The sequence below is a fragment of the Hylobates moloch genome, unplaced genomic scaffold (genome assembly GCF_009828535.3).
Source record: "Hylobates moloch isolate HMO894 unplaced genomic scaffold, HMol_V3 SCAFFOLD_8, whole genome shotgun sequence".
Classification (NCBI taxonomy): Eukaryota; Metazoa; Chordata; class Mammalia; order Primates; family Hylobatidae; genus Hylobates; species Hylobates moloch.
The window spans coordinates 34823156-34831081 of NW_026652283.1; the positions used below are offsets into that span (position 1 = coordinate 34823156).

The window sequence follows — 7926 nt, forward strand, 5'->3', positions numbered from 1 at the left end:
AACAGGTGTCCATCGATCTGTTCCAGGCAAACTGGAAGACACGATCACCCACCTACACCCAACATCGTCGTAAAACCCACAGTTGGTGCTTTCATTTATCTCATTCATTGCTCTCAACAGCCACGTGAGCTTGGTATTGCTATCCTGTTTTCAAGATGAGAAGATGGAGCCTCAGAGAGAGGAGGCTTGTGGTCACACAGCCAGCTCATCAGATTCTAAATCCTGGACTCTGACTCCACCCTTGGCACCTCCAATACCACAGGGTCTTGTCTGCGTTAGTGACATGTGGACTCTTAAGACAAAGAGGGAAGGTAGAAATGGAATCTTACTCATTGCATGCACTGGTCTCTGTCCAGGGCCTTGTGTAGCAAAGACCTCAGGACATGTTTGTTGGATAGATGACTTCTTTTTTTGTTTTGTTTATAGATGGGGTCATGCTACATTGCCCAGGCTGGAGTGCAGTGGCTATTTACAGGCAAAATCATAGTATGATACAGCTTCAAACTCCTGGGCTCAAGCAATCCTCCTGCCTTAGTCTTCCAAGTAGCTGGAACTACAGGCTTCATGACACCAAACCCATTGGAAAGGTGACTTCTTGGGGATAGATACTGTGTATTTTATCTTAAAATCTGTGCCCCTCCCCAGGACTTGTTATACATGGATTCATTCATTCAATCAATTAATTAACATTTAGTGTGTACCTACTATGTGCCTGGTACAGTGTTGGTGATACAGCAATGAGCAAAACAGACAAGGTCCCTGCTCACATGGAGCTTACAATCCAGTGGGAAAAACCCTTACAAAAACAATCATACAAATAAACATACAGTTACAAATCAGGATAAATGCTAAGAAGGAAAAATACTTGGTGTGAGGTGTAAGAAATATTTTGGAGGTAAATTTAATAAGTTTTGGTCATAAATTTGATTGCAGACAGCGAGATGGAGAGGGTTCTCAGGTTTTTGCTTGAAACAGAGAAGAGCATTTTGGGGAGATAGGTGGGGCTGGACGTGTGGGACTTGAGGCATCTGTGGGATTTCTCTTTTAATCTTTGCCACCTCCAGCAGGTTGATTTACTCAAAGCTGAAAAATTACAGCAAGTAATGGAAACCTGCAAATAAAGCTGACCTCCAGGTAGGTAAGGTAGAAAGAGGGGTAGGTGTGAGAAGTCAGGAGAAAAGCAGAGAAGGGAAGGGGGATGAGAGGTGTTCATGGAGACAATAACCAGACCTCCCAGACAATAATCAGACCTCCCAGACAATAATCAGACCTCCCAGACAATAATCAGACCTCCCAGACAATAATCAGACAATTGCTCCTACACAATAAATAATCAGACCTCCCAAGAGAATAATCAGAAAATTGCTTCTACACAATAAATAATCAGACGTCCCAAGCTCCCAATAATCAGACCTCCCTAGGACTGCGGCGATACCGTGCGTTTCACACTGAGGAACGAGCATGGCTCGCGTCTTCCCTTGCCCGGGGCAGGGCCAGCGCTTTCCTCGGGCGCTCCAACGAGGGGAGGGGGCCGCTTAGTGTCTTGAAATCCGAGCAGCCTTAGCTTGCTTGGCTGCGCAACCCGCCAATCCGGCTGCGCCCGGTGGCGGTGCCATGTGACCAGCCTCCCTTTCCCTCCCTGGCCTTCCAGGGAAGACCGGCATCCCCGCCATCCCGCCACCCTCGCCATCCCGCCCCCGCCCCTCGCGTGCCGCATCCGCGCGGGAAAGCGCCCGGCTAGGGGCCGGGATTCCGCTGCAGTCCGCTGCGGCGCAGGGGACGGGAGGGGAGCGGAGGCGAATGAGTTGCTGCCGCAGCTCCCGCAGTGTTTTCCGTCAAGGTCAAGCATACCCACTCTTGACAAGGCTGCCTCCGAAATCCCTCCCTTGCAGTTCTCCCAGCCGTTCCCACCGCCTTTGCCACTCCTCCGGCGGCAGCCGTCCTCGGGCCACTGCCCCTGCCTCTCACTGGGCTTCCAGCAGACACAGCGGGGGATGGGAGGGTTTCAATAGATTCTGCCCCGCAAGATTCCCAGCCACCTTTCTCATACGTACAGCTCATGGTGTGTCGCCCTGCCTTAAACCCCACGCTGGCTCCCCGTGCCCGATGAGAGAGCATTTAGATCCTTCATAACCAAGACTCACCTTCACCCTCACCAGTCCCACCGCCTCCTTGCACGGGAGACCCCATCCCTCTGGACCCGGGGCCCTTCCAGGGAGAGCCATCACTGCTCTTGCTGTAGGGTCCCCTTTCCCCCTTTGTGAGCCTAGCGAATTCCTAGACCCAACTTAATTATAATAAAGCAACAGAGGGTAGAAACTGGCACTAAAATGCCGCTTAGCAAAGGTCACAAAGGTGAAAGCCTGCAGGAGTCAAGCAGGAGAGAGAAATAAGGCTGGTGCATCAGGGGCGTAAGAAAAACCTGTCTTATGGCGTGAAGTACAGTATTTAGAAAGAAAAAAGAAAGGCAAAACCTGTCTAAAGGGCAGGGAGCCCGCTCTTCATTTAGGCCAATATGCTCCTTGGGAGAAATGTGGGTCTTATGAAGCCAGATTTTCTGAATTTATAAGAAAAGCCACAAATCTGGACTTTTATGTGTAATCCATCAATTTTTAAATGTTGATTTGATTTTTTAAAAACATCCCAGTGAGCCACATGCATGTCATAAACCTCAGGTGCATGACCTCCACCCTTAGAGAACAGGATGGCTTTCATTAGGAAAATGCTTTGGAAAACCAGGGTAAAGGTGTGGTCTTTAATGTCTGAGAGGCAGCTGTTGTGGGGGCAACAAAGAAGAGAAGGCCAGGCGTGGTGGCTCACACCTGTAATCCCAGTTCTTTGGGAGGCCGAGGTGGGCGGATCATGAGGTCAGGAGTTTGAGACCAGCCTGGCCAACATAGTGAAACCCCATCTCTACTAAAAATACAAAAATTAGCCAGGTGTGGTGGCACGCGCCTGTAGTCCCAGCTACTCGGGAGGCTGAGACAGGAATATCGCTTGAACCCGGGAGGCAGAGGTTGCAGTGAGCCAAGACCACGCCATTGCATTCCAGCCTTGGTGACAGAGTGAGACTCTATCTCAAAAAAAAAAAAAAAAAAAAAAGAGAAGAAGAAAACTTAGATTTGTATCTGTTCCCCAATGGCTCTGGATGTTTTAAGCAAAAGGTCATACATACACTGAGAAGCTACTGAGGGCTCAGAGATTCTACTAGAATCTGGAGGACTGGATTTGGGAAATGGGCAGGACCCGAGAGCTCTGCGGAGGGGTGGGCAGCAGGAAGCCAGAGAGGGCCAGAATGACAGCAAATATTTCCTCCTATCCTTGTGCGGACTACATGAAGGCCAAAGAGGAGCCCTGTACGGCTTTCACTTGATGATGGTGGTGATGGGGAGATAGGAGAGAAAGCCAGCCCCCCAACCCTGAGGCTTCACACAGTGGGATAATGCCTGGAAGAGAAATCTGAGAGGTCCTTAGGAAGGGAGAGTGGAATGAATAGCCAAAGGCAAATGTCCTTTACCAGGAGACAAGAGCTGGCTTGTGGCTGAGGCTGGGGGTCGTGGAGGAAAGTAGAAAAGGCTGTCTTGGAAACCGGGAGTTGTTTTTGTTTTTGTTCACCCTGAGGTTTATAGCTATGATGTGAATGTCTCTGCCTCCTATCCCTTGAAATATTCAAGAAAGATCTTCTATATTCACGGAGGCTGCCCTGACTGGGGTGTTGGTGGAAACAGCTGAAGGGGCCAACTTTTACATCTGTTTTGGTATAGTGCTGACCAAAGATAGTACAGGCTGAAGTAGGAACTGGAGCAGGAGAAATAAAGCCTCCCGGGAATTTGCAGTAATCCTGGAAAGGGGTTTTGGAATGGGTGCTTGGGTCCATCCTTTGAAGGCTTAAAAATAGGCTTCGTGTTATATAATTTTGCCCAACTGAAGGCTAGTGCAAGTCTTCTGAGCATGTTTAAGATAGGCTAGGCTAAGCTATGATGGTTAGGTTAGGTTTATCAAATGCATTTTCTGCTTACAATATTTTCAATGTATGATGGGTTTATTGGGACATAAGTTGAGAAGTGGCTGGGCACGGTGGCTCACACCTGTAATCCCAGCACTTTGGGAGGCAGAGGTGGGTGGACCACTTGAGGTCAGAAGTTTGACACCAGCCTGGTCAACATGGTGAAACCCTGTCACTGCACTCCAGCCTGGGCAATGGAGCGAGACTCCGTCTCAAAAAAAAAAAGTTGTATACATTTGCTTGTGCAAAACACTATATTAAATGCTACATACATTACATCTGTTATCCTCACAGTGACTTTTTTTTTTTTTTGAGACAGAGTCTTGCTCTGTTGCCCAGGCTGGAGTGCAGTGGCACAATCTCAGCTCACTGCAACCTCCGTCTTCTGCGTTCAAGTGATTCTTCTGCCTCAGCCTCCCTAGCAGCTGGGATTACAGGCACCCGCCATCATGTCCAGCTCATTTTTGTATTTTTGTAGAGACAGGGTTTCACCATGTTGCCAGGCTGGTCTTGAAATCCTGACCTCAGGTGATCTGCCTGCCTTGGCCTCCCAAAGTGCTGGAATTACAGGCGTGAGCCACCTCACCTGGCCCCCCACAGTGATTTATGAGGGAAGTACTATTATCATAACTCCCATTTGGCAGATGAAATTAAGGCCTAGAGAGGTGAAGTGACTTACCCAAGGCCACAGAGATAGCAAACAGTGGATCGGATCTGCTCTCCAGACAACTGCCCTCAACAGAAATTGTCATCTTGTTTGGCGTTTCTGCCCACTCAATGACAGCACTTACCATCTTACCATGAAGAGATATAGACGGTGTTTTGATTTGGTTGTCTGTCCTCTCCACTACCATATAAGGGGACAGGAGCTGCTAATTGCAAGTGCCCAGAATACCAGTGGGTGCTGCATACATGTGAAATAAATCCCTTTAGGAAAGCTAATAGAGGTACCCTCGAATCTCAGATCTTTGTGCCCTTGGGCAAGTCATTCTGGGTCTCAGTTCCCTTATCTGTGAAATGGGGATTATAATATACACCTCACAGGGTTATTGTGATATTTAAATGAGACCAGGCCATGGAATTTCTATAAATTGCCATACAAATGGCAGCTGTTGCTGCTTCTATAAAGATGACGAGGATGATGAGGACTGAGGAAGGAGCAGGGAAGGAAACCAGGACCAGAAATCCCAGAACTGTATCAGCTCACACAGGAAATTCTCAGAAAACCGAGCCAGTTTGCAGCATTCCCCAAAATACCATATCTTCATTCATTCTTCACTGATGGAACACCTATGTACCAGTGCTTGATCTCATTTCATTCAAAACTCTGCAAAGCAGACACTCAAATTATCCTCATTTTACAAGTGAGAAATATAAGGTTAGAGAGATGATATGACTTCCCCAAGGGAACACAGCTAGAAAGTGACAGAGGCAGGATTTGAACTCAGATTTGTGTGATTCAAAATCCTGGTTCTTTCCATTTTCGACTCCACAGCTTTTTCAGTCTTCCCGTCATTCTTCAGAACATTTATCAAGCATCAATTAAGTGAGAGGCCTTTTGCAGGGGGCAAGAGATACAAGCCCCAGACTCTGGTTTCTGGTTTAGCTGGGGAGGTAGATAACTCAATGGATATTTACATTTCAGCATGATTAACTCTCTCTGTTGTGGGTAGGGTAGTGCAGGTGAGAGAGAGGAGTGGGCCCTTGCTTTAGACTTGCTTTTCTCCTTGGTCTACAGACCCCTGAGGCACATCTCACACTTTCCAAATGGCTCCCTTCACAAGTTCCCCTCACCCCTCCTGTCTGGGGGTGGAGGTGGGTGATGCAGTGGGGAACATATAGCAATCAACAATTGGGTCCAAAAGAGGCCTGGTGCAGTGGCTCATGCCTGTAATTCCAGCACTTTGGGAGGCCTAGCGGGGATGATTGCTTGAGGCCAGGAGTTTGCGGCCAGACTGGGCAACACAGCAAGACCCCATCTCTACAAAAAAGTAAAAAAAAAACTAACTGGGCATGGTAACACGCACCTGTAGTCCTAACTACTTGAGAGGCTAGGTGGAAGGATCACTTGAGCCCAGGAATTCAAGGTTGCAGTGAGCAGTGGTTGCACCACCATACTCTAGCCTGGGTGACGGAGTGAGACCCTAACTCAAAAACAAAACAAAAAACCACAATTCCCTCTAAAATAAATCTCTCAGCTAGCCCTCTTCTCTCTTCTGTCTTCTCTGTCTCTCTCTCATACACACACACACACACACACACACACACACACACACACACACACACATACACACACACTCTGGGGGTGATGGGATTAATGCTGGTAGAACTGGTTTCTCCATCCTTCAGCATGCCTGGATGTAGTGGTCCTTGCCTCTGCCCCAAAGCCAAAATGACAGGAAACTTGCATTTGACATCTTGTTAAATATGCCTTAAAAAGAAATCCAGGAGAGTTAACCCAACTGTTAATAGTGATTATCTCTAGGTGATGAGGTTATATGTAATCTCTATTTTCTTATTTTTACTTATTTGCTTAAGTTTTTTTTTCTGCCATGAATTTAAGTTTTGTAATAAGTAAAAATAAATACATAAAATTATTCTCTATTTTAATAATTATCTGTGGTCCCACAGATGGAGGTATTTCTATTAAATACTCAGAAGAGGGCCGGGTGCAGTGGCTCAGGCCTATAATCCCAGCACTTTTGAAGGCCAAGGTGGGTGGATCACTGTAGGTCAGGAGTGGCCAAGATGGTGAAACCCCATCTCTACTAAAAATACAAAAATTAGCCTTTTCCTTTTGCGGGTGGTGGCGAAGGTGGAGAGAAAGCCATGAAGGCCTTGGGCACACAACAAGAGTACAAGGTCAGGTGTGTTGCTGCCTGCCCACCCCCAAATGCCACACACTGCCCCTCTACCACATGCAAATCTTTGCGCCTAATCATGTAGTCGCCAAGTTCCACTTCTGGTACTTCCTATCTCAATTAAAGAAGATGAAGAGGTCTTCGGGGGAGACTGTCAACTGTGCGCAGGTGTTTGAGAAGTACCCACTGTGGGTGAAGAACTTCGGCATCTGGCTGCACTCTGACTCCCGGAGCAGCACCCACAACATGTACGGGGAATACCAGGACCTAACCAGCATGGGTGCTGTCACCCAGTGCTACCGAGACATGGGCACCCGGTACTGCACCTGGGCCCACTTCATCCAGATCATGAAGATGGAGGAGATCGCGGCCAGCAAGTGCTGGCGGCCGGCTGTCAAGCAATTCCACGACTCCAAGATCAAGTTCCTGCTGCCCCACTTGGTGCTGTGCCATCAGCAGAAGCCACGCTTCACCAGGAGATCCAACACCTTCTTCTAGGTACAGGGCCCTCGGCCGGGTGTGCCTCAGATAAACTCAGGAACACCCTGGTGGGGAAAAAAAAAATTAGCCGGGCATGGTGGTAGGTGCCTGTAATCCCAGCTGCTCGAGAGGCTGAGGCAGGAGGATCGCTTGAACCCAAGAGGCGGAGGTTGCAGTGAGCCAAGATCGCACCACTGCACTCCAGCCTGGGTGACAGAGTGAGACTCTGTCTCAAAAAATAAAAAAAAAGGGAATACTCTCAGCAGGGGTTTGTCCTGGGCATTGGCAGCACACAGAGAGGAAGTGAGAGCTCATCCAGGATTAAAAACAAGAATCACCATTCCTGAAGGATTCCTCTGAGCCCAGTTCCTTGTTCCTTCATAGCCATTGATATGCATATCTCAGTTAATCCTCAAAATCAGTTTAGGAGAAAAATTATTTCACAGCTGAGGAAACCAAAGATCCTGAGACTTAGAGAGGTTCCATTACTTGCCCAGGGACACACAGCTAGAAAGTGATGGAGGCAGGATTTGAATCGAGGTCTAAGTGACTTCATAGTTTGTAAATTTTTTTTTTTTT

The 7926-nt window shown here is 47.9% G+C and overlaps 1 pseudogene; it reads left to right on the forward strand.

Moving 5' to 3' along the window:
* Positions 1–6805: 6805 nt before the first annotated feature.
* Positions 6806–7365, forward strand: LOC116472260 (large ribosomal subunit protein eL20-like; annotated as a pseudogene).
* Positions 7366–7926: the final 561 nt, after the last annotated feature.